The 8246-nt window shown below is 38.4% G+C and overlaps 1 long non-coding RNA gene across 1 annotated transcript; it reads right to left on the reverse strand.

The window, feature by feature from the left end:
• Nucleotides 1-4055: 4055 nt before the first annotated feature.
• Nucleotides 4056-6087, reverse strand: LOC130748403 (uncharacterized). Its single transcript, XR_009022672.1, has 2 exons — nt 5834-6087; nt 4056-4306 (listed from the first exon to the last, which is right to left on the reverse strand). It is a non-coding gene; the product is annotated as an uncharacterized LOC130748403 (long non-coding RNA).
• Between the last annotated feature and the right edge of the window lie 2159 nt (nt 6088-8246).

Below are 8246 nucleotides of genomic sequence, written 5' to 3' on the forward strand. Positions count from 1 at the left end.
CTCTTAGGCTGTGAATACAAACCAAACCAGCGCCGACAGTAACAATAAGACCACAAGAATTTGAAAGGAGACACAAAACGCCCAGGAACCCGAAGGACCTATTACAACCGAAAACCCAGCAAAAAAAACCCAAGAAAAAAAGAGAGAGGAAAATACTGCAAGGAAAAGAAAATCAAGAAAAACAACCAAAAACAAAATGCCCAAAAAAACCTCAAATAACCCACACCAAGAATTTGATGCTTTATTGGCTAATGAGACTTGGTGTCTAGTTCCTTTACCTTGTGGCAGGTTACCTATTGGATGCAAATGAGTTTTTAGGGTAAAAGAAAAACATGATGGGACTAGCAACAAGTACAAGGCCAGGCTTGTGGCTAAGGGTTTTCGTCAACTTGATGGTTTTGATTATTCTGAAACTTTCCTATAACAGTTCGAGTTATTTTGACCATTGCTCTCACTCATGGTTGGCCTTTTCAACAACTTGATGTAATAATGCTTTCCTTAATGGATACTTAAGTGAGGAAGGTCATATGAATCAACCTCCTGGATTTGAATCTTCTAATAAGCAGGCAGTTCCTTCGCTGAGCACAACAGAATGAAGAGGAATTTGTATCATTTCAAATCCCTATTCTTATCGAAGAGAAGAAACGAGAAAAACCGATATCTTCCTACTCGAACAAGAAGTCCTATAGTTTACAACTCTTCTTTATATAGTAATTCGACCTATTGCTCCTCATCCCCCCATCAGTTTACTATGAAGAGAAGAATCAAAAGGATCGAACTACCTACCCATTATTCGGAGGTGAATCATAGAACACCAAAAGCGGTGGTATTTTATGGACCTAACAAGCAGTTAGTTTTCAAGCTCAACAAAGCTCTTTATGGTTTAAAACAAGCCCAACCCCCCTTGAGCTTGGTATGAAATTCTGACCACCACTCCTTTTGGTTTTGGATTCAAGGCTAGAAAATGTGATCCCTCATTGCTGATTTTTAAAACTGATTCTCACTGCTTGTATATGTTGATTTACATTGATGATATCATCATTGCCAGGACTTCCATGTCTCTTATTAAAGATCTCATCACTATATTTAATGACATTTTTAGTCTTAAGCAATTAGGAGAGCTGAAATATTTTCTTGGTATACAGGTCAAGAGGTTTTCTAATGATTCTCTACTTATGACTCAGTCCAAGTACATATGAGATCTTCTTCTTAAAGCCAATATGTAAGTGATGTCTCAACACCTCTTCCTGGTGGCTGCAAGTTAACCAAGTATGGTTCTCATTTTATGACTAGTCCACCTTTTTATAGGTCTATTGTAGAAGCCTTACAATATGCTACAATTACTAGACCTGAGTTAGGCTATTTAGTCAACAAGGTATGTCAGTTTATGGCACATCCTCTCGAGTTTCATTGGCAGGTTGTTAAAATAATTTTGAGGTATCTAAATGGTTCTCTTCAATTAGTATCTTGCTCCAGCGTGTCGTCTCCCTTTCCTTCTTACATATTCATGCCTTTTGTGATGCTGATTAGGCCTCAAATCTTGATGAAAGGAGGCCTACCTCAAGATCATGCATCTTTCTTGGCCCTAATCTCATCTCGTGGTGGTATAAAAAGCAACAACTTGTAGCTCGTTCCAATGTTGAAGTTGAGTATCGTAGTTTGGCTCTTACTGTTACTGAGGTTTTATGGGTTCAGTATCTTCATATGAACTTCAAGTTTCTACAATTTTTTGTGATAATCAAAGTATAATTGCACTTTGTCATAATCTAGTGTTCCACTCTTGAGTCAAACACATTATACTTGATATTTTATTTGTCTGAGAGAAGGTTATTGCTAAGCCTCTGGCTATTTCTCATATCCCTGTTGCAGACCAGGTTGCTAATAGATTAACTAAAGCGCTTCCCAAGCAAACACTTCTTGAGTTGCGCGAGAAACTCAGAGTGCTTTCTCAAAATTCACAGAGTTAATGGGGGAATGTTAGAGATATCTTAGTCAGTTATTGTTAAAGTCAGGTATAGTCAATTACAAAATATCATAGTCAATTTTAAAGTTAATTAGAAACTGTTGAAAACAGTTTTGCCTGCAATTGTAGAAACTGTTAAAAACAGGTATGACTATTCTTTAATCTTTATTTAGTCATATATGTGTAACTGAATCTGTATGAAAAATAATATCAGAGTTTCTCATTCTCTCTCTCCTAGTCTGGATTTGATAGCGAATCTGCAAGTGTACAGATTGCTCGAAGTAATAAAAAGATCGAACCACAGGGATTGCGTAGTTTATACTCTACATTAACTAACTTAGAATGAAAGGACGTGAAAATAAAAATTAAAATAAAGAAATGATTATTTTTCGTAAGTAACTTAACTGCAATAAAATTAAAGAAAGCGAATAACACGATTGAAGTAAATTCAATTTAAAAGAGCGCTAGGGATCCTGATTTCATTAACCTTCTCCCTATGTATCTTCCCAAACAGTTATAATTATGAATTCAATTAATTATCAAGGTGCTAAGCCTAATTGTCCACTTATCAATTTCTTGCATAAGTGTCCCTTCCAATTAGTTAGTGATAACTAATTCCTTAGTACATAATCCTAATTAATTAGAGATGAATGAAGGTATGAAAAACGGTAGAAAGGGGGGGTTTGAATAACGTTTTCAAGATAAAACTTCCACCTTAAAGATTTTAACAAATCTTTCGAGAACTAAGTGCTTAAGATAAGAGATAGAAAAGCACACAAGGATTTTTATCCTGGTTCACTTGATAAATCCCTCAAGCTAATCCAGTCCACCCGTTAAGGTGATTTCTTCCTTCTTAGAATGAAGGCAATCCACTAATCAGGTAAATGTTACAACTGCACTTGAAACCTACAAGTGACTAACAATTACACTGACTTAGCTCACACTAAGATTCACTCTCTTAGTCTTCTCTAGGATCCGATCAAACTTGATCTCCTAAAGGTAACTAAACAACTGTTTAAGAAAGAATGCTTACAAAGGATTTGCTTCTTAAAAGCTAATAGTAAACACAATGAATTTAGATGAAAGAATGCTTAGAAGGTTTTGAATATAGCTTGCACGTGTGTAATTCTTCCAAACGCATCTTTCAATCTTCAGCCTCTATTTATACTCCAAGGATTAGGGTTTAAACGCTGCATGGAAATGCTACCGTTGGAGGGCAGTTCTGGAAATTCCAGCTTCTGCTGTGGCTGAGAATGTTAGGTAGGTCGTCAGGATAGTACATATGCTTTTGTACTTGGATAGTGACTTGACCTTTAAACCTATTAGACTTCTGATCAGGGGAAAGCTTCATGTTGGAACTTGTGAAGCCAGTTGATCAGAGTCAGAGGGAAAGCACAGATCCTCTTACCGTTGTATCTTCTGATTCTGAACTCAGAGGGAAGTACATGGTCTTCAGAGTTATCTTGCTTCTGGACATCAGAGTTTCCACTTTTCATCTTCTAGATCTTCAGAGTATTCTACACCATCAGAACATCTGAACCTTCAGAGTTTCTTGGTTGTCAGAACGTCTGGATCTTCAGAACTTCAAGTGACTGAGTCCATATCAGAGCTTGTATGACTTCAGATCTTCTGAAGCATTTCTACTGTTCAGAGTGAACATAGATGTTGCGAAAGCGTTGCTTGGGTCACTCTATCTGCACAGTGCTTCTGATTTGTGTGAGATTAAATTGAGGTCAGAGCCTGTAAATAGCACACTCAGAAAAACACGTTAGAGTACCATAATTGTTCATACTAAAATGTTAACTTGTAATCATCAAAACATAGAGTTGTACTACTCGATCAAAACTTGATCTTACAATCTCCCCCTTTTTGATGATGACAAAACCAAGTATTTTGATTGTAACGCCCCGATTTCTCGAGTGTTACACAGTAACTAATTAACCAATTTTCGTAAAGAGTTTTCGTCGATTCACTTATTAATCTTCAATTAATGACAAACCTTTCATTTTACGAAAACTCTTGAAACATAACCTTTCCAAAAACACGCGGAAGTAACCAACATCGTAAAACTTTTTAAATAACCAACTGTAAAGAGTACGAATCAAAGGCCTGAATGAAAATAAAGATTACATCAAAACTTGTTCATTCGAATTTAAGCAATAAAATTGTTCGATACCAACACTTCGGAAACTCTCAACCCCAACAGAAAACAAAAGACTCTCAACCCAAACCCTATTCCTTAGCCTCTTCCTCTTCCTCTGAAGTGTAGTCGTCCTCCGGTATTGGCACGTCACGTAGCATCAACTCCCAAGAATGAGTCATCGCCATTATCTTCACGACCATCTACCCCCCCCAAATAAACACATAGCAAACAAGCAGGGTCAGGTCCAACAAAAAGAATGATAATGACAAAATCAACAACAACATATATAATATAAGTACATTATATGTCTTTTATGGGAAAGAGTCAGTTACTAACGGAATCTCACTTCACACAACCCACCAAAACTTCCATGGCCATCTTCGTGCTTCCGCAGAGGCACGGTTATCACGGTGACCGCAGTCAACCAAATCACGTGGAGCCGCAATGATCCACAAAAGTTCACGGTGACCGCAGTCAACCAAATCACGTGAAGCCACACCGGCCCACAAGGTTCACGGGAGACCGCAGTCAACCCAAATAACTCCCTCGCGTGCAAGGTACCATCGTTCTCATGGTCCATAGTCTCACTAGACCTATGACCGTTTTATCACATTTACTTGCAAGCGAGTTATAAATTCATTCTCTTGGTGTTTAAGGCTCTAATGTCAATCCTAGAGTCTTATGAGTTAATATCGTATCAGATTACAACGTCAAGAAATAACAGCCACACTAGGAGGAATTACAGCTGGGTGAGCGACCTCCTAAACAAGTCACAACTAAACTTCATGCAAAGCATAGAAATAATCAGGGCCTCCCAAATTCACAAATTATTTACAAATTCCAGAGGCTCAGTTTACAGATATCATCATATAAAAATCTCACAAAGGTCCCTAATCACATGTTACTAACATTTCCAACAATTTCTCAAATTTAGTGTTTTTGGACAACAGGTGCAGCGTGTACTAAAACTGGTCTACAGACCGCAATACTTAGCCACAAAATTCACATGATACATGAATGGAAAGATAATTCGAAACTCTACACTTTTATAGTTTATCACTTTTCCATTTGAGATCCAGAATTAGGTGATATTAGGCCTTAAAGCTTGCTGTCCGGTACAGGAAGAACAGCAGGTGCAACAGTCACTAAGATCGACCTCCAGACCTCATTACTAGACCAAAAATTATGTTCTTTATATGCATAGAAAGCCAATTCGAAAATCTACAATTTTCCAGTTTATCCCTTTTTCATTTGAGACCCCGAATTAGGTGATATTAAGCTCCAAAACTCGCTGTCCAGTACAGGAAACTGGCAGAGATACTTTTGCCTTCAAATTAATTTTTCAACCATTCAAGTCCCAGAGTTTTAAACCATATTCCAGCAGCAAGAACCACATATCATATATCATATATCATGCTTAAATTTCCAGAACCAAGATAACCATCAATTCTAGCACAAAAGGCAGATCTAAGCATATAAATCTTCAATCATTTTAATCAAGCAAAGTCATAGAAGAAACGGTAGTTGTAGTGATGATTAATGGAGAATCATGGCATCAACATTTCATCTCAAATCAGAAGCAAAACATCAAGATCTCAAGGCAGAAAAAAACAGCAAGCATCATGAACACAAAACTCTTGCAAAAGCAATCATGTTCATGGCTTTTCTCATAGTAAAACATGGCAAATACCCTAGGCAATCTACCCAATCCTAGGACCAGCCCTTACCTTTGTCCTTAGGCTTGAAGAAAAGATGAAATTGAAGAGCAAGGTTCTGGTTTCTCTCCTCTTCTCCCACGCGTGACCTTCCTCTCTCCCTCTCGCTCGCGAACTCCTTCTCCCTCTTGTGCGAACACGTCGACGGTGGTGGGGCTTGGGACGGTGACGGCTAGGGTGCAAGGGGAAAGTTTCTCTCACTCTTTCTCCTCTGTTTTACGTGTTTCAGAAGTGCACCAGGTTTCTTTCTTCAGAATAGTGTGAAAAGAAACCCCTTTCCCCCCCAAAACCCTACATAGCCCGCGTCCCCTCTCTCCCTCTCTTGGGCTAGGGTTTGTTTTCCTTCAAGCCCGACCCAAGTCAAAACCCTTGACCCCATCACTTAAGAACTTACTCAGGTCTGAAACTAATCAAAACCCTCAGCCCTTTTTAGTAATATCACGATCAAACTCGGAATTGAAAGGAAACAAATCAATTAAATCCGCTGGTACTGTACAGCCAGGACCATCGTCACTAAACCGATGATATCTCGAGCTACAGAGGTCGGAATGACCTGATTCCACTTCGAGAATTTTCTAGACTTAAAGGGCTACAACTCTCATGAAGGAAGTTTTCCCAAATGAAATCGATAAGACCCTCTAAAAATTCACACAAGTTGACAGTTCTAATCTGCCAGTTATCAAACATAGCCAAAAACTTCAATTTTATTCAAACTTCCATAAAATTTGTTCCAAGTTGAACTTAGGGCCTTACATTGATGAACAATTCTTAAACAATAAACTGAATTCACTCAGAGTTTAGAGATGTAGAATAAGACTTATCCTGATGTGAATAGTTTATTTTACTCATTCTGAATCCAAGTCACAGCTTGATTCTGAGCATAGCTCCCCCTGAATCTAAGACTTAATGAAAACGTTAGAAATGTCTAGATTCTGAGCTAAATTATGTAAGAGTTCAGAGTGCATAAGTATTCAGAGTCAACGATAAGTGGTATCAGAGTCAATTAGAATCACTTCAGAAGAAGTGAAATGTATTCCTTGTATTTGCCCAGTGACACATCTATGGTCATAAAACTAGAACTCTTAAATTCTCCAAAATAAATCACACTTACACATCAAAAGCTAGGTGCACTCCCCCTTTTTGTCATAAGCAAAAAGTATGGGGTGTGAAAAACTCAGCGTGAAGTACAAGGTACTCCCCCTCAGAGAAGGTCTGAGTGAAAAGATGGAGAAATAAACGCTGAAGGAACGAGAGTTACGCGGATTAAGGAAAGGAGTTAATGCAAACTAAGAACGTTTACCACCGGCCACGGGAGTAAATAGAAGCATCAGTTACCAAGGACTTAACCTCGAGAAACTGTAAGAGCAATAACTTCCAAGGAGAGAATGAAGCTTATATAAAGAGATTTAGAAGAGGGTAAGCTTCACAACTTGATCAATACCATAAAAAAATGGCTTCATACATGGTTGCACTAGAAGAGCTCAGAAGGAAGGCTTTTGAGGAAGATATGTTCCTCAATATAAGACATCCTGATGGTATAGAGACCATACACGAGCTGACGAAGGCACTTCTTGACGAAGACCTTTGTCCAGTGCTAGAGAAGGATTTGAAAGAATTCCTTGCCTTTGTGGAGGAAATTCAGGAACTCAGCCAGCTTGAGCTGAATTTGCTGGAAGAGAAGGAAGCTCTGGAAAAGAGACTCAAGACGACAGAAGTTAGTCTGGAGAGAGAAGAGCTGAACATCAAACTCAACAACATCCAGTACACATTGGATCGTCTGGAGAAAGAAAGGGTAGAGCAGCGCCAAGAATGCAGAAGAATGAGGAAGGATCCTCCATTCTAGATTTAGGGACAAAATGTATGATGTAATAAACAAAAATGATTATGAATAAAGAAAAATATTTTGCAAACACAAGGTTATTTATATATATGCAATGATAAATTACTAGTAAGCAAAACATAGCAGGTAATGCAAATAGAACTAAAAATAAATGCAGTTAAGAAAAACGAAAGAAATCCTAAAACTAGGGTTTATCAGAGCGACGCAGAAGTTCTTGAAGAATTTGCTTCATGTCCATCAGCAGAGTCTCATGAGAATTGAGACGTTGTTCCATGATGTCAAGTCTGGAAGGACTTGGCTGTGTAGAGCTAGAAGGAACATTCTGAGCAGATTGATGAGTTGGAGTGGAATCAGAAGCAGCAGGAGTGAAGACCACTGGTGCAAGAGCTTGACATCTAAGAGCTTCAGCTTCAGCTTCAAGTCTCTCAGCTTCTAATCTTGCATGTTCAGCTTGTGCAGCTGCCTGACGTGCAGCTTCTTCTGCTTGCTCTTTCTTTCTTCTTGCCTCTTCAACAGCTTCAAGTAACTTAGTTCTTTGTTGTTGTTCATGCAGAGCCACTCTTCTTGTAAACCGCTGCCTAGCAA

This window comes from Lotus japonicus, chromosome 3 (assembly GCF_012489685.1).
Source record: "Lotus japonicus ecotype B-129 chromosome 3, LjGifu_v1.2".
Lineage (NCBI taxonomy): Eukaryota > Viridiplantae > Streptophyta > Magnoliopsida > Fabales > Fabaceae > Lotus > Lotus japonicus.